Raw genomic sequence first — 27,189 nt, 5'->3', positions numbered from 1 at the left:
GGGGTGAGCTAGCTCATAGCCCTGGTTCTAGGTCTGGATGGTAAGCTGAGTTGGTCAACCTACCAGCTTTTCCCTCATTGTCACTACCAGGTTCAGCTCTCCAGCACTGCTCTAGCTAGCTCACCCAATGTGGCAGGTGTCAAGGTGCAGGGGCAGTTCTCCTGGTGTTGTGCCCTGGGTCTGCTCTCCTGAACTCACACCACCAGGTCCAGCTCTATAGTTTTGCTTAGGCGAGGTATATGGTCTACATTCTCAGTTACTTCAGTTAGTGAGGGATAGATACAATTCTTCTGTTTTCTTGTCTTGCCTGCCAATGTTGGCAAGGGGTGAAGGGTGGAAGGTGTATTAACCTCACCCATGCCACCACATAGCATATGAGGGAGGGGACAGGTGTCCCTTTCCTGCTCTCATATCCTCAGGACCAGCTCATCTGTGCCCCATCCAAAAGTATTAGGTCTAGGGTGTTTCTCAGGTAAGGTGCAGGGCTTATTCTTCTGTGTGCTGCATCTGGTGAGGGGCAGGATCAGCTCTACCACTCTTGTGTCCCTGGAGCCAGCTCTTCTACCTGCCAGAGGTGACAAGGATTAAGGAGGGATATCTTTCCCTCACCCATGCCTCCATATGGCTGAAGAGGGGTGTATGTGTAGGATTGGCTCTTGTGCTCTCATGATGGCCTCGATAGGCATGGCCCCAGTGGCAGCTTGACCCTGGAATATGAACATGACCACAGGTGGCAGCCCAGACCCTGGGAATCCACTCAGACTTCAATAGTAACCTGAACTAAGAACAACAACACAGACCTCAGCCTGTAGTAGGTCCAAGGACCAAGACATGGGCCTTGGCCACAGTTCAGGTCTGGAAGACACCATGGTCTCTGGTGGCAACTTGACCCTCAAAGACCAACAAGGCCTCAGATGCTAGTACAGACCATTTGCCTCTGCTTAGCCCTTGGTGGCAACAGGAACCACACATGTCAAATAAAGCCTGGCCACTACAAGGCCATGGGACCAAACATGACCCCAGCAGCAGTCCTGGGTAGCAGTGCATATCTGCTGTATCAGCATGGCCTCATGGTCCTGGGTGGCAACACAGGCCTGTTAGATCAGCCTTGCCTCTGTGGAGGCACATCCCTCGGACACTGACCTGGTCACAGGTAGTGGCTCAGACTCTGGGTGTCTGTAGGGTCTTGTGGTAACAGGAGCCACAGACATCAAACACACCACTATGGCTAAATCAGGGTCACAAACAAAGACATGACCCTTGGCAGCAGCCCAGGCCCAGACATTACCACAGACCCAGGTAGCAAGCAGACCATCTACATCAGCCTGTTCCTCACCTTTCTTACCTCTCCAGATTCACCCCTCTCCTCAGCACAGAAATCTTTCTGTCTCACTCTCTTTCTCCCATTTCCTAATCCTTTACTCACCATGGTAGTGCCCAACCTCCCAGAGCCTTTGGCCTCATGTTTGTGCCCCCACCAAACCAAGGGGCCACCTGGTTGGGAGCCATCCCTGTCCTCCATGCTCAGTACTAGAAATTGCCAAGTGGCTCATACAGTTTGGTACTTTTTAATGAAGATTTTCTTGTCAGTAAATTTGTTCCAAAAATATTCAGTAGAAAAAAACTTCTTCTCTCACCAAGATGACTCCAGTTTTATGATATTGTGGGGTAAGAAGAAAGCAGAGAAACAACCATTTTTTAGAGGAGGAACATTTTACTGATAAAGCCTGAGTACACTTAATGTGTTACTAGTATATACAATTCGGCACACAAAACAAAGCTACACTGTGTTTGAAGAAGTTCAGTTTGTCAGAAGTTTCTACATTTTTATATGCTATGACTTGTAAAAATATGTTATAGTCTTATTTGGAGCAATTAGGAAGAATCATAAGAACCCACTGTGACTGAGCCTTGATTCTCACCTTACATGGTATAAACTATTAGTTCTTCATTATTTGTCTAATCTATCTCCCTTTCTTATCATTTTAATATGTGTGGTACAGTGTTACAACTATGTTTATGAGTTTGTCCCTATCTCTTTGATCCAATGTGACCCAGTGACTCTTGGATCTATCTTGGATCAGCCCAATATCTCCACTAGAGAAATCATCTTGAAGCCACATTAACTTGAGTTCTAAAGGACACTTTTGCCTGGAAGAGTTCTATATACTAGGTACTCTAAGCTTCTGATGACTTCATGATTACATTTCTTCCTTGCCTTTGGCCCAGGGGAAATGGGCAAGACCTGGGAGCACTACTAACTCTACATGATGCTCCAGAATTTGTACTCAGGCCAACCAAAACAGTTTTCTTTGACTGTAAAGATGAATGAACCAAAGGTAAAATGACACAGAAGAGAAGAAAGATCTAGAAAACTATGAAACACATTAGTAATTTGCAAGTGCTCCCCACTAATCAACTCTTTTAAATCAGACTGACATATGCAAACATACATATTTTTAGGCATAAATCCTGTTTTAAAAAAGACAATGGAGAGTTATAGAGAAAGTCTACCAGACATCAGCCTCTGATCTCCACATGTGCTTGAATGGGCATTTGTATCTGCACACATGCATACACCATTTACAATAACATCCCCCCCACACACACACAAAAGAAGTAGCCAGGCAAGGTGGTACAAGGTTATACACAGTGAATTCTACACCAGACAAAAGTACCTAGCAAAACCTTGTCTCAAAACAAAAGGAAACAAAACAGAATAACCCTCCCCAAAATGCCCCCTAAGAAAACAAAAACAAAAAAAAGAAAAAGAATCAACTAGTCAAACAACACAGGAATATGTTAAAAATTCTCCCTCCCATAAAAAATATATTTGATTTCTTTATAAGTAGGAGAATCCTGGACATATATTTTATCAATATTTATGTCATTATAATAACTAAACACACAGCACATATTTAATTTCAGCAATATGCATTTATGAGCATTTTCATCACTTTTCAAAATCTACATTATGAAATGATAACAATTTATGTCCTGAGTAGTCGCATTTACCTATGGCTAAGGATTTTAAGGTGCTGCCATGAATTCAGTGAATGTCAAGTTGAGAGATATTGCACAATAACCTATATTTCCATCATATTGACATAATAGTAATAAATGCTTTCAGAAGGATACAGAGCAGTAATATTAGGAGTAATAAGCTTTGGGATTTTATCACCTTGTTTTATAATGTAATTATTTAATTATAAATTCATACAGTTTTATTTTTAATAATGTCTATGTTGCACAACTGACTTATTATTTCTGAAAAACCTAATAGTAATCATAAAACTTAAGTAAGAGGCTAAACTTGAATTACAACCTAAGCTAGAAATTACTGGGTAGACACTATAGAAGATCTTCCAGTTGTTTTTCATGTGATAAATATCTACATATGGTTCAGAAATAATAAAAAATACATTCTGATTACTTTAAAAATGTTAGCTGAGAGACAAGAAGTCTGCTGTGAGATTGTGATTCTCAGAAATATTAGAGCAGCTATTCCCATGAACTCTTACCAACATGGCTGTGAACAAAGATAATAGCAATAAACTTGCTAACAATTAAAGGGTAACTCTCATGGACCCCAACTATAGGCAAAGAGCTATAAGCAAATCAAGAATGCTGAGAAAAGGATAACAAGTTGTCCTCAGAAAAGAAGCATTCAAAGCAAAAGAGGCCATAGATTTGAGAAAGAGCAAAAAGGGACACTTGAGAAATGCTCCAAGGCAAGGTTTCCCTTTGGGAGTCAGCAGAGCCTGGTACATTCAATTGAGGCAAGTCCAAGCCCCAAAGTGGTGGTGGTACAGTTTATTGCCAGCTCTGGGTCAGGAGCAATGTGTACCATCAACTATCAGAAGCAGTTCTATCAAAGCAATGCAGAGCCCAGAAACCTTTAAAAAAAAAAAAAAAAAAAAAAAACCTAGCAAAGGCTAAATCCATCACGTAGCAGAGTAAAGTGCTGCTTGTAGACTCATCATTCCCGCCACACTGCAGGTTAGACGCACAGGCCAGGAACCCGAAATAGTAGCTCAAACTGGCGGGCTGCCACTAACTTGAGAGAGACAACTAGGAAGCTGTTTTTAGCATCTTTTTTTTTTTCCCAGGTTTTAGGTGGAAACTCTTGCCACACGTTGGGTACCATTTATAGCTAGAGTTTTCCTGCCTGGCCCACTGTCAGGACAAATCTCTCACAAGTTGCCACTAGTTTGGTTTTGTTGTCTCTGTAGGTTCCCCCATCATGATCTTGATGCCCCTTGCTCATAGAATCCCTTTTCTCTCTCTTTGACTAGACTGCTGGAGCTCAGCCTGGTGATTGGCTGTGAATCTCTGCATCTACTTCATCAGTTACTGGATGAAGGTTCTATGATGACAGTTAGGGTATTCACTGATATGATTCCTGGGGCAAGCCCTAGTCCATGAGCTAGATTTTTAGAGTCCACTACCTGTGGTGGGACTCCTTGCACAGGCTTAATGCAGGGGGAAGGGCTTGGACCTGCCTCTACTGAATGTACCATGCTCTGCTGACTCCCCAATTGGAGGCTATATCTCACTGAAGGAGGGAATAGGGGGTGGTTGGGGGGGGCCTTGAGGGGCAGAAGGAGAAGGGAAGAGAGGGAGACCTATGGTTAGTATGTAAAAATGAATTTTAAAATTCCTTAATAAAAATGTAAAAAAAAAAAAAAGAATTTAAGGCAAGCCTAGGTTCCCTAGGACTCAGTCTCATAAATTAATAAAAAGACAAGCAGAAGGTGAGAGCAGAAGACTGTTTGACCTGAGGCTGTTTAATTCTGTAAACAGTGTCCTTGAGCATTCCTCTGGTCTTCCTGTTTTGAGATAGAGTATACTCAAGAGCACAACTATATGAGGGCACTTGTACACAATTACTCTTAATTATATGAAGCTAATATATAAACTACATGGGAGAGAACAGGCAAAGTATGGTGGAAATGTTAGAAATGAAAATTTCAAATGTAAAGTTTGAATTTGGGGGACATGATAAGAGCTTGTCTGAAACATGCAAACTGAAGTAAAGATGAAATTGTGAGTCTGTTGCAATAGTCCACAGAAAAATATGACAGCTAGTTAGAAAACTAAAAGACAATTTAGGGATTAGTCAAATGTTCAAAGGCAAGAAACAGAGTAATTTAACCCATATTCTCTTCAAAGTATAGTATGTTATGTTTATATTTACAACATAGTGTTTCTGTTATGAATTTAAGTTGTAAGTCATGATGACCAAATTATAACTGAAACTTTAATGTTCAAGTAGATCAAACATCACATATGTGGTTGCCTTTCCCCACATTTGCCTCAATCCATTGCTCCCATTCTACCACAGCCAACACAGACATGATATTTGGATTAACTATTAATTTTCTATAGTTGCCTTGGACTTGCATTTATCAATAATTGCTGTTGGATCATAGTTTTATTTTGAAGCATATGAAATATATTCTTACTGTATATGGCTCTTTTGCTAAACAGTATCTCCTAAGAACTATCTAGTACCTGAAAAGATGGCTCAGTAGATAAGAACACTTGTTGCTTTTTTAAAAATTATATTTGTGTTTTAATATTACACATCAGCCATGGGTTCCTCTGTCCTCCACGCTCCTGCCCCCCCCCCCACCTTTCCCCCAGCCCCTCCTCTCCATTCCCATCTCCTCCAGGGCCAGGACTCCCCTGGGGATTCATTTAAACCTGATGGATTCAGTACAGGCATGTCCAGTCCCCTCTTTCCAGGCTGAGCAAAGTGTCCCTGTGTAAGCCCAAGGTTACAAACAGCCAGCACATGCACTAAGGACAGGTCCCGGTCCCACAACTTGGAAGCCTCCCAAACAGTTCAAGCTATTCAATTGTCTCACTTATCCAGAGGGCCTAATCCAGCTGGGGGCTCCACAGCCTTTGGTTCATAATTCATGTGCTTCCATTCATTTGACTATTTGTCCCTGTGCCTCTCCAATCTTGGTCTCAACAATTCACGCTCTTACAGTCCCTCCTCTTTCTTGACAATTGGACTCCTGGAGCTCCACCTGGGGCCTGGCTGAGGATCTCTGCATCCACTTCCATCAGTTATGGAATGGATGAGAGTTCCAGCATGACCGTTAGGGTGTTTGGCCATTTGATCACCAGACTAGGTCAGATCAGGCTTTCTCTCGACCATTGCCAGCACTCTACAGAGGATGTATCATTGTGAATTTCTGGGGACCTTTCCAGCACTCTGCCTATTCCTGTTCTCATGTGGTCGTCATTTATCATGGTCTGTTATTCCTTGTTCTCCCTTTCTGTTCTTGATCCAGCTGGGATCTCCTGATCCCCTAAGCTTTCTTTCCCTCAAACCTTGCCCTTCATTACTCCCACTGTTATCCAGGTTGTTCATGTAGATCTCATCCATTTCTCTATCTTTGGATGATCCCTGTGTCTTTCCTAGGGTCCCATTTTCTAGGTAGCCTCCCTGGAGTTGTGTAGCAGTCTAGTCACCTTTGTTTTACATCTAGTATCCTACTATGAGTGAGTACATACCATGTTTGTACTTCTGAGTCTGGGTTACCTCACTCAGGATGTTTTTTTCTAGATCCATCCATTTGCTTGCAGACCTCATGATGTCATTGTTTTTCTCTGCTGAGTAGTACTCCATTGTGTATATGTACCATATTTTCTTTATCCATTCTTCAGTTGAAGGACATCTAGGTTGTTCCTAGGTTTTTGTTATTATAAACAATGCTGATATGAATGTAGCTGAGCAAATGCTCTTGTGGTATGATTCAGCATTACTTGGGTATATGCCCAAGAGTGCTACAACTGGGTCTTGGGATTCCCAATTTTCTAAGGAAGTGTCATTTTGATTTCCAAAGTGGCTATACAAGCTTGCATTCCCACCAGCAGTGTAGGAGAGTTCCCCTTGCTCCACATCCTCTCCAGAATAAGCTGGCTTCTGTGTTTTTGATCTTAGCCATTCTGACAGGTGTAAGGTGGTATCTCAGAGTCGTTTTGATTTGCATTTCCCAGATAATTAGGGATGTTGAGTAATTCCTTAAATGTCTTTCAGCCATTTGAGCTTCCTCTGTTGAGAATTCTTTGTTTAGCTCTATAGCCCATTTCTTAATTGTACTGTTGGGCATTTTGATGTCTAATTTCTTGAGTTCTTTATATATTCTGGATATCAGCCCTCTGTCAGATGTGGGGTTGGTGAAGACCTTTTCCCATTCTGTAGGCTGTTGCTTTGTCTTGTTGACTTTGTCCTTTGCTCTACAAAAGCTTCTCAGTTTAACATTGCAATATGATATCAAATTGTTTTCTAAAGCTCTTTTACTGGTTTTAACTGTCATGAAGAATGAGCAAGACCTTCATTTCACCTACTTCCACCAATATTTCACATTTTTATATTTCTTAAATATTGCCTAGTCAGTGAGTGTGAAATAGAATTTCTTTTTAATCTCATTTTAAATATTCCCAATTGCTACTTGCTTTGAAACTATTTTGTATTAATTGATGGAGATCTATTTTTTCTTGCAAAAATTATTCTTCATATTTTGCTCATGTTTCATTGAAATCTTTCATATATCATCATTGTCTTATACATTATCTTTTGCAACTTATTCATGGTACCTATTTCTTAATGAATATGAGTTCATCATTCACTTATTTCTTTAATTACCCAATCTCTGTTAACTGAATGCTACATCCCAGGCACTTTTCTAGGTCATTTTAAAAAATTGTCACAAACTGTCAAAATTGAGCCCTAAAATGGCTTAGATTCTGTTGAAGTTTATCAACAATCATTATAGGTGTAAAATACATATTGTAGCAAATACTCAGGGATGAAAGTGAGGATATTTTAGTAGAGAAATACACGTGATGTTTAAGGACTGTTGTGAGCTTTTCTATCTCTAGATAACAGACAGGGAAAGTTCAGCCAACAATAAGATATATTAGAGAAGTCGTAAAGAAGAATGAGTGTGAATGGTTTAGATGTTGATTTTGATATGGTGATTACTCCAGATAGGGAATAAGTGTTTCATAGGAAAATAAGGAGGGAGGTTGTTATTTTATGACAAAAAATGTAAAGAAAGTCAATAGATCTAATGAAAAGAACAGATGATAGACTTAGATAAATAACAGCAAAATGGTGGAGCAAAGAGACCTCAATAGGAACCTATGGAATTTGTCCTCAGTGCAACATGGGAAGCTCTCAAAGGTTTATTGGAGAATTAATATGTACTCTGGATGTTATTTGAGGGGTCAATTATCAAGAGGGAAAAAGAGAAAGGAGAAGACAAGAGTTCAAATACTACTGTAAGAGGGCTATGAAGGAAATGATCATGCTAAAGTAGTGGGTAGGTTCTGAGTGCTTCCAAAGTAAGGATTTTAGCTTTTGTTGAAATATACATTGAGTCTACTATAACAAAAATAAATCAATCGTAACTTTAGAATTTGGTCATTATTTGCTTTCAGTAATTGAAAATTTAACAACTGAAGCTTTATGGGAAGGGAGACTTAGTTCCATTGTTTATTTTTAGTGGATGAAGCTTACTTGAGATGGTTTTAGTGTCTGGAGTGTTTGATAATTCTTGATTCCAACTCATATCTTTTACTTTTAATCTATGATAATATATTAGGCTTAAATCAAATAATTTTTTCTGCAGAGATGATTTTCAGTGTCTTTGAGAGACTGGGTGTGACTGCATTAGTACATTACAGCGCTGCATTAGTACATGTGTAGGCTGCCTACCTACCATCCTGTACATGTATTTTACTTAAGATAATATAGCAAACAGCACTTTTGCCAATGCAACCTAGGAAAATGTCATCTAGGTGGCATAGCTTTGTGCGTGGCTTCTAAGTCCAAGGTTTCTTTGCCATACATTCATCCTTAATATGAGAATAAAAGAGATCTAACATTATACAAAGAAACTTTTGACAATGAGAAACAGGATCCAGTGGACAACTTCAATTCTCCTCTGTTTTCTTTCAGTTCTCTTCTCTTGTTGTTGTTTTGTTGTATGTGGTGGGGAGAAAATTATGAGCCACAATTTATTTATTAATTCTTTGATAGCTTGTAGATGATTAAATTCTCATTTCCAGAGTGATGAGTGACTTTTAATAATATAGCTTACAAGGTACTCACTATTATCTGGTTTTCTTTCTTTGTTTTATACTACATACATCTAAACTCTTGTTTCAGGCTCTACTTTCTGGAAGCTTGTCTTACAGTTTCCTAGATTTAGTGCAAGGAGACAGACTCAATTCTTCTACTCATTCTGACAGGCCTAGTCTATTCATCATATTTATAATGTTGCCAGTTGCTTCCAGTACAGATGCCCCTAGCTGCGTTGATGGCAGTTTTCTGCTCTTTATTCTCGCTTTGCTTCTTCATTCATTTTTTTTTTTTTGTGAGGCAAGTTGTTGGTGATTAGATATAAGGAGATTAGAGGAAGCAAAGAGTTACCCCCTTGTAAGTCAAACAACTCATGGACAGATTCTATCTTATCAGGAAAGGGTTGTTATATTAGTGTGTGTTTATGTAGAGGGGGTTCTGTTTTAAATTTTGTATTTTATCATTAGTCACATGTCTTTGGTAAGTGATTGAAGCTTTATGATTATGTTTCCTCAATAAATGCAATATTGATTCCCACCCCCTTGAATTATTTTGAGAATCAATTATGTTTATAAACATGGAACCCTTAAAACAGTGCTCTTGACATATAGTGAAAAATGAGTAAGTCCTAGCTGTTCTTGCTGTTATTATTGCTATTAAATGGGATGTGTTCATTATTCTGTTCACTGGGACAATTCCAACAATATTATGAACTTGGCTCATAGTGGTCATTCACATAATACACTGAAGTAGAGAGACAAGAAGTGAGGGATTGCTATGGAATTTTCGGAGATATTTATTTTTGCTTTAGGTGATCTGACAGTATGTGATATTTCATTTCATTTCTCTTGCTCTCCCATTTATCTGGATTATCAGTGAACAAACAGATCCTTTATTCATTATCTTTGTCCTAATTCCATAAGGTTATCTGAAAAAAATATTCTAAGATAATAACAGGATCACAGAACAATCAAGTTTAAAATAATATTCAGCTTTGCTCTTCATAAATGAAGGGATTATTTTTTAGCTTTTAACAATTTGTTCAATTTTTAAAATTATGTTATATATGTGTGTGTGTTTCTGTGTAGGGGTAGGTAGACATGAGTGTAGTGTCTACAGAAGCCAAAAGAGGGTGGTAGACCCCTGGAGCTGGAGTTACAGGCAGTTACAGGGAATTAGTTGTAAGCTACCTGACGTGAGTGCTGGTAACCAAACTCAGATTCCCTGGAAGAGCAGAAAGTGTTCTTAACCACTGACCTATTTTGTCCAGTCCCTGAAGGGATCTTTTAGACAGAGCCCTGAATTGTTTCCATTCAATATCTCACAACTCAGGATGTAGATTATAATCTACATCTAATCAAATCAGGAATGTTTCTGAATTTATTCAATCCAAGATGCTTTGGTTTTGTTTTCTTTAGATTGCTTTTAAACTGTGGTGATTTGAATTAGAATGCCCCTCCTTAGGCTTTTATATTAGAAAGTTTGGTCCCCAGTTAATGGAACCATTTGAGAATTTAGGGAATTCGGAATTATTGGGGTAGATTTATGCTTTACTAGAGGCAACCATGCCACTGGGTGTGGGTTTTGAGTTTTCAAAATCTCCCCCCAGTCCTAATCTCTCTGTCTCTGCCTCTGGATCAGGATGTAAAGCTCTCAGCTACTGTTCTAGAACCACGCCTGTCTGCTTCCTGCCATGATGATCATGGACCAGCCATCTAAAACTATAAGCAATCCTCCAATTAAGTGCTTTCTTTATAAAAATTGTCTTGGTCATGGTGCTTGTTCATAGCAATAGAATACCAAGCACCCATTCTCATCAAAAACCAAACTTGTGGAGAACATATAATTAAATGTTTCAAAAATTATATACCCCCAAATAATTTGTCTGATATTTTATATTTTCACAAAATTGTTCTATATTATCCAGATATGGCTTTGGTTTGGGCATAATGAAATGTAATATGACCTGGAACTACCAACATACCAGATACAATTTTACCAACTTTAGCAATTTACCACATGTAGAGCAAAGCTGTAATTAAAAGCCTCTAAACTGCTATTGGGTTAATTCTTGCCATAGATTTAGATATAATGTTTATGGCCATAACTTCTTGTTTACCTCTTCCATTGTATTGATTTGTGTTAATTTTATGAGCCTTGAGGATTTTCTTTGAAATTATTTTTTCATAAAGATTAGAAAGTTGCTAATTCATTAAAAATCATTTTGAAAGAATAAGTACTAAAGGAAAAAATAGCCAAAGTTGAGTATGATTTAAACCAGGTACTTTAAAACATGTTTTGAGGATGTTCAATAAGATCTATTTGATCTTCAGGATCAAATTCACACCAGAATTTAATAATTAATATCATTATTTACTCATTAATGTCACTTCTCAAGAGATTAAACTAATAACGTGGAAAATATGTAAAATTGGTCGGAAAGGGCACATCTCTCTGAAATGAATCATAACAAAATATTCAAGTCAGTTTTACAAAACTCTCTATACTCACAGATATAATTTCTGATGTGGATATAAAAATACATTTCTTTTTGAAAATTATATTTTCATTATTATTCCTCCTTAAATTTTAAGACCAATTAACAGCTAGAAGTAGAGAAAATTATGTTTTTCCAAGCTGTTTATTCATTTATTATTTAATTATTAATAGAGATTCAGGTACAGTTATGTAGCATTTGCCTTGGTATTAATAATGAAACTTTATTTACTACTTTACCAATATATTGACTTCTGTATGTATAGAAATTTCAATAACTTTAAATGACTAATTTAAATGAGGTGACAATACTTAGTATTACAGTAAACAAACATCATTAAAATTTCTACATTCATATTTATATTATATTTAAAGCTAATTATTTTTAGATATCCTTTAATTATGAACATTCGAGACTGTTAAAATATCTCCACGTTTCCAGGTCTTAGGATTAAATATTGTCACACAGTAGTCGTATCTTACATTAAATTTTCCTTTACAGATTTTCAGTAATTTAGAGTCAATGAAGGCCAAATTATTAGATGAAATATTCTGGAAATAAATAGCAGAGCATTTGCATGTTACTTGAACATAAACTCTTCAATACTGTGCCATTAATTCATAGAACCTAAATGTCAATTAAAATAATGAATGGGAGGATATGCACAGAGTACAGTGGGTGAGAGGGTGACTAACACCATACACCATGGGCAGTATGAATGGAGTGACATGAGATTCCATTATGCTCTTCAGACTATTTTACCAGGAGTGGATGGAGAAGGTAATAACTTTTCTTATAATTAGTTAAAATTATTTTTATTTGTGTGTGTGTGTGTGTGTGTGTGTGTGTGTGTGTGTGTGTGTGTGTGTGTGTGTGTGTGTAGAGGGGGAACATGTGCACACATTTGGGTGGGAACATGTATATAAGTCAATGGAAAACTTCCAACAATTGGTTCTTACTTTCCAGGGACTGAACTCAGTCTCTTGGGTTTTTACCAGCTGAGTCATCTTCCATCTGTATAGAATAGGTTTGAACCTTTTATTTTATAAATCTTTATTATTATTATTATCTTATTATGCATGTCTTCAAAATAAATGTTATCATATGTAGCTGTATTTGTGAAATGCATACAAATGTATATATTTATATATGTAGATGAATTGATAGATGATAGATAGATACATAGATACATACATTGATAGATACATACATAGATTGATAGATACATAGATAGGATAGGCACTATCTATACATTCTGATAAACTCTGGTTATCTTGAAATGTTTTCCCCAGAAACAAGAGACTAGTATAAAGATCACAGGGAAATGGCTTATTTTAGCAATAAGATTCTACTTATTTTTAGAAAATGCTTAATCTCTGGTTAACAACTGAAATATATAAAATGTCATGGATATGATTTTATGACTAGTATTTAAGTGAGTAATTCCTATACTCTAACCAGTAAGTCTGAAAAGTTAATATATGGCAGGTGTAACAGAAATGAATGATATGAAATGCTATTATGAGCAATGGCTCTAAATTCTTTAAATCAGTGGACCTTTCTTGCTGCATTTATCAACAGATGCTCCATAGAGCCACATAGAATTTTCATCTTCAGGCTGTTTTCCCAGGAGACAACAATCTGTTTTTATTCAGAGGTACTCATGACACATAGTTTCACCCCTCTTAAAATGCACATTTTTTCAAACTTTTCTCTTTAAATATTTCAACACTATAAGACTTTAATTGAAAAGCATCTTTGTGTGAAAGAATGGACTAGAATTCAACATTAAATTCCAGTATGATAATTCCAAATTCTCAAAGAAATTACAGAGTCATAGAGAAATAAACACATTTATTCATCTATAATTTAAATTCAGAATATTACATCCTGATTGGATAGTTGTCTGTAGAAACTGGTGATTTGTTCACTTGAGGAAAATGGATGTGATCCACAGAAGAACAGGTTCTGAGTGGCCAGAAAGTATCCATGGTAAAGAAGAATTCATTGGATTTTCTCAAGTGGAAAAAGTGACAAAATTATCCAGGAGAGAACAATCCTGGCTCATGTCAAACCTTGAATATTTATACTCATGTTCCAGATCTGCAAAATTGACAGATACTATAGACTTTTCACAATGTATCAGTGACTCCTTTACCAAAGATCAAGATGCAAAGACCAATAATGATATCATTAATTTATCTCCAAATTATTATGCTCGTAATTAGGACAGGTGTTTTTATTACTTTGGGGACTACAACAATAACTATGAGGCAATCTTGTGTAGGGTATTTTAAAGATCTTTGAAGGCATCAGATGTGGTGATACATTTGTGAGCCTAGCCTTTAATGGCTGAGCCATCTCTCCAGCCCATGGTGATACATTTGTAATCTAAGAAATAAAGCTTGCCTGAAGATCAGAGGACAGAGCAAGCCACATAGTTAGCTACAGAGGTCAGGCAGTGGTGGCACAGACCATTAATCCTAGCATTCAGGAGGCAGAGGCAGAGATCCTTCTGGATTTCTATGAGTTCAAGGCCACACTGGGCTACACAGGATTAATCTAGTCTAAAAGTGAAAAAGAGCCAGGCAGTGGTGGCACACACCTTTAATTTCAGCACTTGGTATCACACACCTTTAATCCCAGCACTAGGAATGTTGAGACAGGATGTGATGTGGCTGGGCAGAGAAAGGAATACAAGGTGGGAGGAGACAAGAACAGGCCCTTTAATTTTAGGAGTTGGTGAGGTAAGAGGTGGTGGCTATGACTTGCTCTGCTTCTCTTGTCCATCAGCTTTCACTCTGTTATCTGGCTCCACATTTTTATAATAATACCATTTAGGATTTGTGCAAAGATCAGAGAGCTAAAAATACAGTTATACACAGAGTTATACTTTTAATAGTATCTCTTCTATTATTGAGGCATATCTCTGTAAGAGAACAAATATTATGGCATGATATAATGGGGATGCACTTACACAAAGCAATAAAGCAACATATGTATTGTACATACAATGTAAAAAGAGGTCTTCTGGACATTGCATGGCTGTTGTACACAGGAAATCACTAGAGCTATGGTCATCTACACAATACCTGAATAAAACTGAGCTCATCACAGGGGAGAGACCTATAGGTTCTACTTCTCCCTGAAAAGCTCTTGATGATTAAGGGCTGCTGGAACAGGGTTTGCCATTTTCTTCAGTGGTGTAACCACTGGTGAGTTTCCTTTGCCCCAGTAATCTCCCACCCATCTTCATACAAGCAACTCCAGCTAAACTGAGTGGGACACACCCAGAAAGAATACATCAAAGTGAAGGATGGCTTGTAGGAAAGAAGAAAGATTTCAGTGGAAGAGAGAAGAGAAATCCAGAGCAGTGAAATGACTAAATTAGATACATGTATGAAATTTTTAAAAAGATATATAGTAAGTGATAATTGCTTTTTTTAAAAAAGGAAAAATACACCTTAGTGTTAAATGAGATATATTGGTGAAATTATTAAGGCCACTCCACATAGTTAAAAGGGAGGTTTATTTTGTGGGGTAACTCACAAATGAAGGGGTAAGTTGCAGGGTCTGGCAAACTGGAGAACTCTGCTTGGTCTACCTCCAGCGTCCAGGGTCCCGCAACCAAAAGCAAGACCTCCTTTCGATCCTCGATCCTCGGTCTTCTGCTTCCTCCTCCACCCTACCTTGTGGGCGTGACCATTACCGAAGCCTCAATGGGGGTTGGAACTTCCAGGCCAATGCTGGGATGGCTATCCACTACAGAGATATGTTCATTTTTAGGTCAGAATGATTTTTTTTTTTGTTACTTATTATGTTTGTGTTTTAATTTTACACATAAGCCATGGGTTCCCCTGTCCTCCCCCTCCCGTCCCCGCCTCCACCTTCCCCCACCCCTCCCCTCCATTCCCATCTCCTCCAGGGCCATGACTCCCCTGGGGATTCATTTAAACCTGATGGATTCAGTACAGGCTTGTCCAGTCCCCTCTTTCCAGGTTGAGCAAAGTGTCCCTGTGTAAGCCCAAGGTTCCAAACAGCCAGCTCTTGCACTAAGGACAGGTCCCGGTCCCACAGCCTGGGTGCCTCCCAAACAGTTCAAGCTATTCAATTGTCTCACTTATCCAGAGGGCCTGATCCAGCTGGGGGCTCCACAACTTTGGTTCATAATTCATGTGCTTCCATTCGTTTGGCTATTTGTCCCTGTAGACTGCTGGCAATGGTTGAGAGAAAGCCTGATCTGACCTAGTCTGGTGATCAGATGGCCAAACACCCTAACAGTCGTGCTGGAACTCTTATCCAATAATTGATGAAAGTGGATGCAGAGATCCTCTGACAGGCCCCAGGTGGAGCTCCAGGAGTCCAATTGTCGAGAAAGAGGAGGGACTGTAAGAGCGTGAATTGTTGAGACCAGAATGATGTTTTATGACCATAGTAGTACCCACATTTACTATTTAAATACTTACAGGTTTAGGATTCATGGAATAGTGCAAGGTTTGTAGGTACTCTTACATAATTTGGTCAGAAAAAATTTTAAGGAAATTTTAATAAACATCTATCTTATGCCATATCAGTAGTTTATTAACATAGTATAACATTTATTGAAAATCAGTTGTACTATCTTATATATTATCTCATGTAAAAATGTTCTCATTACATGGTTGCAATAAATTTAACTGAAGAGACAGAAAAAATAGATTTATTATCCAGTTTGTTCAAAGATTGTCTTTTGTTGTTGACTCTAAATTTCACACCATTATCAATAGTTTAATGCTATTATGAAAGAGCTTTCATTATGAAATGCAGACCATAAAAGTACTCAGTTAAGACAGTACTGTTTATTTTTAAAACAGAATATTGACAAGTTCATGTATGTACAGAAGGGATTTCAGGGGATGATAAGAAATTGCTGTATCTGGTGACCCTCTGAGGGTGGTTTCTAATTTCTGTATACTAGCTGGAGGGAATACTGCTTCAACACTGACCCTAAAAACACTGCAAAATGAAATACAAAAAAAAAAAAAGAAAGAAAAAAGAATTGAATTGTTTTTAACTATATGAGAGTCAATCTCTCAATGAAACTAAATAGTCTGAATTCCAGAAGGAGGGTCTTCAAAAGTGTAAGAGTGTGTTTTCTGTGCCACACACAACAATGTGGGAGAAGGGATGCCACCAAATGAAGATGTGCAAGGAAATGAGTAGCACTAATAGAAAATATACATTATCTATTATAGAGCACTGTGACAAGCAAGGATTTTATGCCTCAAACTTCAGACAAAGGTGAGTCTTCATTTATTTGGTTATTTAATAGATAATACTTTAGTGACCAATGCAGTATGGAAGACAAGAAAACATCATGGTAGTTCAGGTGCAGAGAAGGGTTTGATAAGGCAGGAAAGGCATAAACCATTCTTCTCTGCCATTGGTTCATTTTGCATAGAAGGATAAGAGTTATCACCAGGGGAAGGTGTAGACCTAGATGTATAGATAAAGACACATAGTTAGCCTTGGGTAAAAACAACCACAACAAACCCTATCTTCCCAGACTGAAGAGGATGAAGTTTATTCTGACTGTGGATGCTGTAACAGTACTGTTACAGTCTGGATCCCAAGTGTCCTTCCAAGGCTTTCATGTTAAAAGTTCTCCCCTCTGTATTTCTGGTCTTTCTTTATCTTGTCTCATATATTTCAAAACTTTACTAGAGTTGTTTTCCTGCTTCCATTTCTGTTGCTGTGATAAAATACCCTGGCAAAGGCAACGTGAAAAGAGAAAGGGTTTATTCAGTTTACAACTCCAGGCTGCAATCTATCACAGCAGGATAGTCAAGGCAGAGACTTAAGGAGGCTTGTCCCATCCACAATCAACAGCAGAGAGAGAATAAATGCACTTATGCCTACTGGTCAGCTCACCTTCTCCAGTTTCACACAATTCCAGCCCATGGAATTAATGATGTCTTCAATATTCAAGGTGGGCCTTTCTACCTCAATGCACACAATTAAGAACATTTTCTCACAGACATGCCCACAGACCAACTAGGAAGCCTTTGTGATTCTCTTCCCAGGTGCTTTCAAATTATTTCCAGTTAGCAGTTAAAATTAAACATCACCACAGATGTATATATGCACACACACACACACACACACACACACACACACACACACACACACACACATAGTGGCCTGGTCTTTTACGTTTGGTTAAGAGATATCTGTAAACAATGAGAAGTTTTTTACTTTAGAATACTTTGAAAAGACAGTGCAAACTCAGTTCGTGGACGGAAATTGCTACAGTAAAGTAAACCAAGGTTCCAGTGACTTTGATTTATAGTTTGTACATATAACAACTCCTCCCAGTCATTTTTGTATTAGAGGTTTTTGTGGGCAGAGATCATACAGCAGAGATGTATGTGGGCTGTTCTTGTTTCTTAGCCTTTTAGCCTGTGAGCTTCTCTTGATTTGCCTCCAAATGGTTTCCTTGGAGTCCTAGGTTGTAAAATGCTGACGCTCCTCGATACTAACCTCCAAACATCTCAAAGTCTCTGAATGTGTCTTTGGGTATAGTTCTCAAATATCATATATCAATATTTGAAAATGCACTATATGTATTTTACTCTCTGTGTATGTATGTGTGTATGTGAACTTGCACAAGTTGTTGCATACATGACACAACATGTGTGTGGAAGTCAGAGAACAACTGGTAGGACTTGGCTCTGTCCTGCAGGAGCAGAGAATTCATCCTGGTGATGAAACTCAAGTCCTCAGTCTTGGCAGAAAGTGCATTTACCCACATAGCCATCTTAGCATTCCCAGGGAAATAGACTGTATTTTTACTTCTAGCTATGTCATATCTTCTCATCCTTTCCTTTCATCTTCTGTTTTTCCTACTCTGTTAAGAATTTTCTGTAGTTCAGCCTGGGGCTTAGCTGTGGATCTCTGCATCTGCTTCCATCAGTTACTGTATGATAAGAGGGAAGGGGGATTCTATGAGCAAGGGACATCAAGATCATGATGGAGAAAGCTGCAGAGACAACCAAACCAAGCTAGTGGGAACTCATGAACTTTAGACCAACAGCTGTGGAGCCTGCATGGGACTGGAGTAGGCCCTCTGCATAACTGAGACAGTTGTGTAGCTTGATCTGCTTAAGAGGCCCCCAGTCGTAGGATCAGGATCCAACCCCGGTGCATGAGCTGGTTTTTTAAACCCAGTACCTAGGGTGGGACACCTTGCATAGCCTTTATGCAGTGGAAGGGGCTTGGGCCTGCCTCAACTGAATGTATCAGGCTTTTCTGACTCCCCATAGGAGGCCTTACCTTTTTGGAGGAGGGAATTGGAGGTGGGTTAGGGGAGAAGGCTCAGAAGGGCAGGAGGAGGGAACACAGGAGATGGGAATCTATTGTTGGTATGTAAAATAAATTAAAAATTCTTAATAAAGTAAAAAGGAGACACAAGGAATTTCCCAGAATTCTGCACCTTTAAGATTGAAAGGACTTTTTGTTCTGGTCCCTTATTTATTTGCTATTATGATAAATTTGCTTCACTTATCCTCTGAGTTCAATCTTGCCCATCTTTCATGTCTTATTTTCAGTCTTTTGGAGAAACTTCCAAACTGATTTCCTCAGTGTTCATACCAGTTTATAATCTCACAAGTAGTTAATAAGGGTTGTCCTCACCTATCCTCCTCATCATTTTTTATTTTCTTCATTATTCATTCTGATTGTGGTAAGATGAAATGTCAGTCATTTTAGCATTTTTCTGATTACTAAGAATATTGAACTCATTAAAAGAATATTGGTCACTTTTGTTTTCAACACATGGTATTGTTTTACTATCTAGATGGTAAAGTTTTTAAGACATTCATTTGTTCATTTGTGTAGTATTTGTTTGTATGCATAAATGTGTATATGGGTAAATGCAGAAAACAAAGGGGAACTTGTGAGACTAAGGTCTTTCCTTCCACCCATGGTTCTCAGGATAGAACTTGAGCATCAGGTTAGGGTCAAAAGCCTGTATGGGTTGAGCCAACTCACTGGTCTGGTAAAGTGTTTTATCTCAAACCATCTTCCTATCACAAAAGCTTGTTGTCCCTACACATAACAGCACCTTGAAACAACAATGCAGCAGGAATAATTTTTGGCACTGTATCACCCATATCTAGGTACCATGCAGCCAAATGCCAGCTCACCTGAATTTGCAAAGATATTAACATGTTCATTAATGCTTCAGCACCACTAGTAGCTGTTTTGGAAATAAGAAAACAGTGTTCATGAGTCCTGCACATGCGCCATGCTACTGCTGAGGCACCTTTGTAGGATCATCATTAATTAAGATAATCACATTTCCTTTTTATCTCTATTCCATGATTACTAAGCTGTGTTGTCAGGCATACATTACTGTTCCTTATTATGACAAACTTATTTCTTATGAACTTCAAACAACGTCTTCCTTATCTTCAATAGCACATAGCCTATTAGGCAACAGATACCATTTTCCACACTGAATAAGGATAATTCAGAAGGACATTTCTAAATAATGCCACGTCTGCCTTTATATTCTGTCTGTCCTATTTCAATGCTTCCTTTGACTGGAATCTACAAAGTGATATAATTCATCTTTAAAGCTAAAATAATTTTCCTCCTCTCCTTTGGAAACAAACTTTAGATGGATGTGTTCTTGTCTGAAATGTCACTTAGCATTTTTAAAAAACCTCAATGTTATTTAAATATACATATATATTTCTTCCATTGTATTAGCAACAATGAAAGTTAATAGTTAAAATTCAAAAGCATAAAATTATCACTTATCTACCATATTTCAATCTTTCTGATTATTATTATTCTCTCATATACTACATCTCAACTGAGTTTTCCCCTCCCTCCCCTGCCCCAGTTTCTCTACCCTACCTCCTTTCTTACCCAGATCCATGCCCCCTTCTTCACCCTTCAGAAAAGAGAAAGTCTTTCAGAGAAATGAGCCAAACACAGCATAACATGTTTTATGTTATGTTCATAAAACAATCTAGATGTCCCTCAGCCAAAGAATGGATGAAGAAAATGTGGTGCAGTTACACAATGGAGTTTTATTCAGCTGGTAAAGGCAATGACATCATGAATTTTTTAGGCAAATGGGTGAAACTTGAAAAAAAAATCTGAGTGAGGGAATCCAGAGCCAGAAAGACAAACATGGTATGTACTCATGTGTAAGTTGATATTAGCTATAAAGTAAAGGATAATCATGATACAATCTACAAACCCAGAGAAGCTAAGTAACAAGGAGGACTTTAAGGGGGCACACAGGATCTCCCTCTGAATGAGAAATAGAATACCATGTATCAATCTTAATCATTAATTATACAGTTTATATCTTTATAAAAGAATCCATTTAATTCATACATTCATATTCTCTCTCTTATGCTCATTATCACTCTCTCTTTGTGCCTCTCTCTTTCCTTTATGTGTGGTTTGTTTTTGTTGTCTCCTTAATTTTTGTTTTGGTGCGACAGAGCCTTGCATGTAACCCTGGCTGATCAGAATCATAGTGTAACCCAGGCTCACCTTGAACTTGCAAATAACTTTTATGCCTGTCCCTCCTAAATTTTTGGATTGCAGACATGTACTGCCATGCCCACCCAGATAGAACTATCTGAAATTTAGATTGTTTAAAATGATGACATGCCTCTTATCTGTGGAACATGCATCATAACTTGTATACAAAGAAGAAAGGTACCCACCAGACTCTAACAGCACAAAGTAACCTAGAGGGATATTTAAAAATGATTAGTACCATTTAAAATATGAAGTGTGCACTTGTCATCTCCCACATGGGGAATACTTCACTTTAAGTTTTTGGAAAGTATGTGTTTGGTTGGTTGAGTGTCATATAATCATACAGCTTATTGACATGGTAACTTTTTGGACAAGGAAAATCATGTCATCTTTGGAGTTCAGAATTCGTTAACAGGCAAAAAGGTAATGAATGTTCCTCATAGCTTGCTTGCTGGGCTGATCTCTTTTAAAATGATTTATTTTATTATTCAATATTTTTAAAAGAGATTTATTTTATTTTTATTTATGTACATGCATGTGGAGCGTGTGTGTGTGTGTGTGTGTGTGTGTGTGTGTGTGTATGTGTGTGTGTGAGAGAGAGACAGAGACAGAGACAGAGACAGAGACAGACTGAAGAAGATGTTAGATCTCCTGAAGCTGGAGACAGTTGTGAACTATCATATGGGTTCTGGCAACTGAACTCATGTTCTCTGCAAGAATAGCGAGGTCTCTTAACTATTGATCAATCTCTTGAGCAACTTCTTTATTTTTTATTTACATCTTTCTCCCCCTCCAATGTGCATGTGTGGTGTGCACATGTGTGTGTGTGTGTGTGTGTGTGTGTGTGTGTGTGTGTGTGTGTGTGTGTGTATGCATCATGTGGGTGTTAGATTCCCTGGAACTGGAGTTAAAAATAGTCATGAGCTACTTGATGTGAGAGCTAGGAATTGGTGTGGAGTCTTCCACAAGAGCTGCACATGCTCTTAACAGCTGAGCCATCTCTTCAGCCTCAGAATTGGCCTCCATGAGTTTGAGAATTGTCAAATGCTTCCCATTTTGGACGTGGTTTTGTTGGCAATATGTTTTCTCCAAATTTAGGAAACTTCTGATCTATTTGTTTCTAGTCAATATCCCATGCCAGGGATTATTTGGTATTCATTTTGAAATCTGATGTTAGATCCTGGATTACTTCTTAGGCTCCAGTAGCAGTGATGTTACCTTTACATCATTTCAAACAGCATGTGGGAAAACCACAGCCATAACTAAGATCTAGTATTTTTGTTCCTTTGAATAATCTTGGATATCTGATATTTTAAATTTTTGTAATGTCACATTTCTGATGATTTTGATCTCCTTTGGAACACTAGCTAGTTATTTCCTAAGTAATTTTTAATTATACATTGCAATTGAAACAAAAAATAACCAATAAACAAGAACTCTGGCTTTTTCTTGCTACAGGCTTATGACTCTAGGCTCCAAGGTGCTCTATTTTTTTTTAATAGTTTGTGCAGAGGGCAGTTTTACTAAATTTCTCACTGTGCTATAACTCCCTTACTTGACAATTAGATGTTTGGCAGTCTTTTCCCATGGGTTTGGGTTTTCTTTCATTACAACTTTCATTCTAGTGCAACTTTATATATTAGAAATAATGAATATATTCACCAAGCAATATTCAAATCCAAAATGATTCAAATACCAAAAATTTAATTTCCCCTCAATAGAATTTGAAGACAAAAGCTGTGGTATGTGATGGATAGTCTGCTTAGATGTGATTCTCCCTCGTGAGCCTGCCATCTTTATTAAGCAGCTTTCAGGGCTGCTGTGAATGGTCATCAAATGGGTAAAGTTTTAAGGGGAGCATTTTTTTTCTTTAGCTCTGGCTAAGCTCAGTTATCATCTCCAATTGACTACCAGGAATGAGAACATATGTTGATAGTTACACAGTGTTCAGATAATAGAGAAAGATAGTATCTCAGGAATAGTAACTCTGTGTTACTACAGAACAGTCTTTCTCTAGAAGTACTAGGAATATTTTACCAAACAAAATACAATCACACATACAAGAACCAGGACTTTTTCTTTTGTTGAGTCACATTTTTTTTCCATAAAAGGAACAATTAGAATTCAGAATTGAGTGTCCAGGGTCAGGATAGATGGAAGCTAGAATATAAGTAGAAGCTAATACATAAATGCCAAGTGATTTGGAAAAGCACATATAGATTGATGGTCTGATATCTATCCCTCCTGAAATTGGGGTGTGGACATGCCTATTCCTAATATTATGATGCTATCTGGGGTTGGAACATTAGAGAAGTAATTTGGTCATGAGCATAAAACCCTCTTGATAATGACAGGGGCCCAAGGAAAATATATATTTATAAATAAATATTATAATGACAGGGACACAAGAGACCCCACTCCCCATTTTTCTATCATGTAAGAAATGGTAAAAATCTAAGAGAGTCATCATCAGGGAGTGACATTGCCCACTCCTTAAGCACAGTCTTCCAGTTCCCACAGTTGATTCTGTGAAGTCCTACATTGTCTGCAAAATTGTACAACAAAGCAAATTGACTAACAGATTTTTCTGTTTCTGTTTTTGTAGTCTTAGGTCCATCAAAACTTCTTAATATTGAATATAGTTTATGCATATGCACATTATTTTAATGAGAGAATTCCCAGTGTGGTTTTTAAATTTAAAAATCTTACTTACATTCTGATAAGGTGGCCCAATGGGTAGAGGTGCTTGCCACCAATTCTGATGACATGAGTTCAATCCCTGAATCTTACTTGGTAGAAGAACCACTCACTTCCCCCAAATGTCCTCTGGTCTCCACATGACACTCCTCTGACATTCTTCTCTGAAAAACTATATATATATATATTTTTTAAAAAAAATATTTGCTCAGCCTGGGTGAAGGGAGGAAGGGACTGGACCTGCATCAGCTGAATCTACCAGACTGAGTTTAATCCCAAGGGGAGTCCATGCCCTGGAGGAGATGGGAATGGGGGCTGAATTGCGGGGAGAGAGGCGGGAGGAGGGAGGATAGGGGAACCATGGCTGATATGTAAAAGTAAATTAATTATAAAATTAAAAAACAATAAAAATCAAAAATAAAAAAGATTAGTTTTGAATTTAGTTATCAGTGGGTATTAATTAGATAAATATAGGCTAAGCCTTTATAGCTTATGTAGGTACCTCAGTATCACAGATGTTTGTATTGTACATGAGGAACAAAATCAAAGGTGGATGGTTCCTGTTGTAGAGAGAGAAGAGAAGAGAAAGGACAGATGTTGGAGAGATATTAAAGTGCTGTGCAATTAAGGAGCCCTTAGTCTAAATATATTTGTAGCATTATGAAGTTAGTCTTTTTATAGCAACATTTTCAAGCAATTTGCATAACATTGACTATAATTATCACTGCTATTACTATTACAATTGCTATTATAGTTTGGTTTCTTCCCAAGCTGAATTAGTATCTGCTAAAGTAGAAGACTGACAGTTCCCATTACCAAAACTACAGCATGTCTGCAAAGGCCTTTAGGGATTATTTTCACCCATATTGATTGGGGCCTCTAGGTGTATCATGTGCTATTTTTTCTAATGCTATTAATATATCAAGGATTTTTATGCATAATTTAATAATAAAACCTGTAATGAGATTCTGTCCAAAAGAACTTTCTTCAGCAATTGTGATACCTTATGCCTGCCCTTTCTGCTGTGGTAATATTGTAGTTATTTCTTATTGCTATGATAAAATATCCTGACAAAAGCCACTTGAAAAAGAAACAGTTTATTCTGACTTTCAGTTCCAGAAGGGTACAGTCCCTCGTGGACACAGAGATGTAGGAGCAGGTAGGGAAAGCATGATAGCAGAACCAAGAAGCTCTTTGGTCATATTATATCCATATTCAGGATGTAGAAAGAGTAAACAGGAAGTGGTGCCAGGCTATGAAACTTCAGCGACCCACTTTTTCTGACAAAACTCTGTTTCCAAAAGCTTCCACAGCTACCTGAACAGCACCACCAACTGGTTAAGTGTTCAGACACATGATCAGAAGGGAACATTGCACATCTAAACTACAAGTAGACAGTAAGAGGATGTGGGAATTGAACTCTTAAAATGTGGTTAGTAGGACCAAAGAACTAATTTTTTTAAGATTAATTTGATGTGAATATTTCATTAAGTTTAAATTTGCACATGTGACTTATGAGTACAGTATGTGACAGTTACATGAACAAACCATGTTTCATGAAATCTATGGTAAGAAAGATCATGAGACAATTTCTACTGAATGATAAGTCAACTTGGAGGAGTAGTGTAGCAGATGTGCTAGGGTGCAAAAATGATCATCTGTCAGTGTTCAGTTGCCCACAGCCATATGTGGTTCATGTGAATCTGTTATTTGCTCTTTTAACACTTTTCCATAATGTTATGTCTCTTCTACTACATATCCCTACCAAACATTGAACTAGTATTTACAGCGATATGGGTCAAATATGTTAATTATGGGCTTTGAGAATGCAGCTCAATAGGAGAAGCCATGCTTAGTACTCACTAAGTTTTAATCTGCATCATCACAGTTCTTTTTGTTATTGAAAATGAAACATTTAATTTACAATTTAATAGCACTTAAGAATGTATTATTTTACTAAACTGAAAATTTATTTGTAAATTGAGACACTCAAAGCACTGAAAAATCCAACTGACAAACTAGTTCCATCTCTGAATGGCATATTTCTATTCCAAATGTTGGCAATCAGTTCTGTCATAAAATATATGCCTTCTTTATTTTAGTCAGATTCACTTTTTTTTGGTCCTAATTCAAACCACATTTCCTAGCTCTTCTGACTTAGGAAATAATTTCACACTGTTCTAACCAGTACAGATTTTATTGGAATTTTAGGTGGCTGTGCTGATCTTACACTTTAAAATTCTCATGGATTTTGTTCATTTAAGGTTAACAAAATGGTTCTGAGAAAGTTTAAGTCTAGCCTATTGGCTGTGATGGATAGAATAAGTCCATTTGTTGACTTGAGCAGAGAAGGGTTGAGAGCAGATGGTGTACCCCTGATGTGTAGATGGAAGTGTTTTATGTGTTGTTTGGGAGTTTACCTGGGCTTTGGAATTGTTCTAAGAGAAATGGACAACCAATGACATAAAGCAGGCATAGGGATCTTATTTTGGGGCTGTCATTTGTGTCCCACAGGCTTGAATCACCAGATGAGCCCACTCAGCTTGCGGAGAATTCTACAGATGCACAGCCACTCTAGTGAAACATGAAGTTGTCATTTGATCTTCATGGCCTGTTTGTCATTTCAAGGAAGAAGAAGCAGACAAGCTGAAGTCTCTGGAGAGAAAGCTGTTAGCTTGGTGATGCCTGAGCTATGCAGAAAGGGAATGAAGTCATGAGACATCTGAGCTTCTGAGGAGGTCTGAGAATTCCTAGAAAGGGGTTGTGTATTTGTGAGACATGTGGGAATGCTCATTAGATACATTTTGAAATTTGTCTTTATGTCACAAGTAATCAGTTTTGGATACAGTTGGGGGTGCCCTCTTTTTTGCATACTGATGCTACTTACAGCTAGAGAGCGCTAGTAATGGTAGATCTGAGACAAGACTTGTTTTCTCTATCGTGAACTCCAGACTTCAGAACCTATGTTACTCTGGTTCAGATCTCTGCAGTCTTCTCTTGTCTTTCTCTTGCCCTTGAGAGAACAGTGATGACAGCAACACCAACTCTTCTAGGAAATTGGCTCTTCATTGATTTCACACTCTCCTGGCTTCCTCTCCAGTTAGTATGATAACTGGTTAAATGTTCCCTCCTTTCCTAGCTTTTTGTTTCCTAATTCCCATTTGCACAGAATTGTAAGAGTAAAGCAGCCTCAGCAATATTTGGAAATCTTTTATAACAAGCTCTTTTTGACAATATTAATGCAATGAAAGTGAAAACTGAAATGTTCTCATTTCAAGTGGGTATTTATACTTTTGTTATTTGGTACAAGAAGTTGATGTCAGAATTCAGACAATAAAATTACAAAGAA

Source organism: Onychomys torridus, chromosome 5 (assembly GCF_903995425.1).
Source record: "Onychomys torridus chromosome 5, mOncTor1.1, whole genome shotgun sequence".
Lineage (NCBI taxonomy): Eukaryota > Metazoa > Chordata > Mammalia > Rodentia > Cricetidae > Onychomys > Onychomys torridus.
This window is presented reverse-complemented; position numbering follows the sequence as displayed.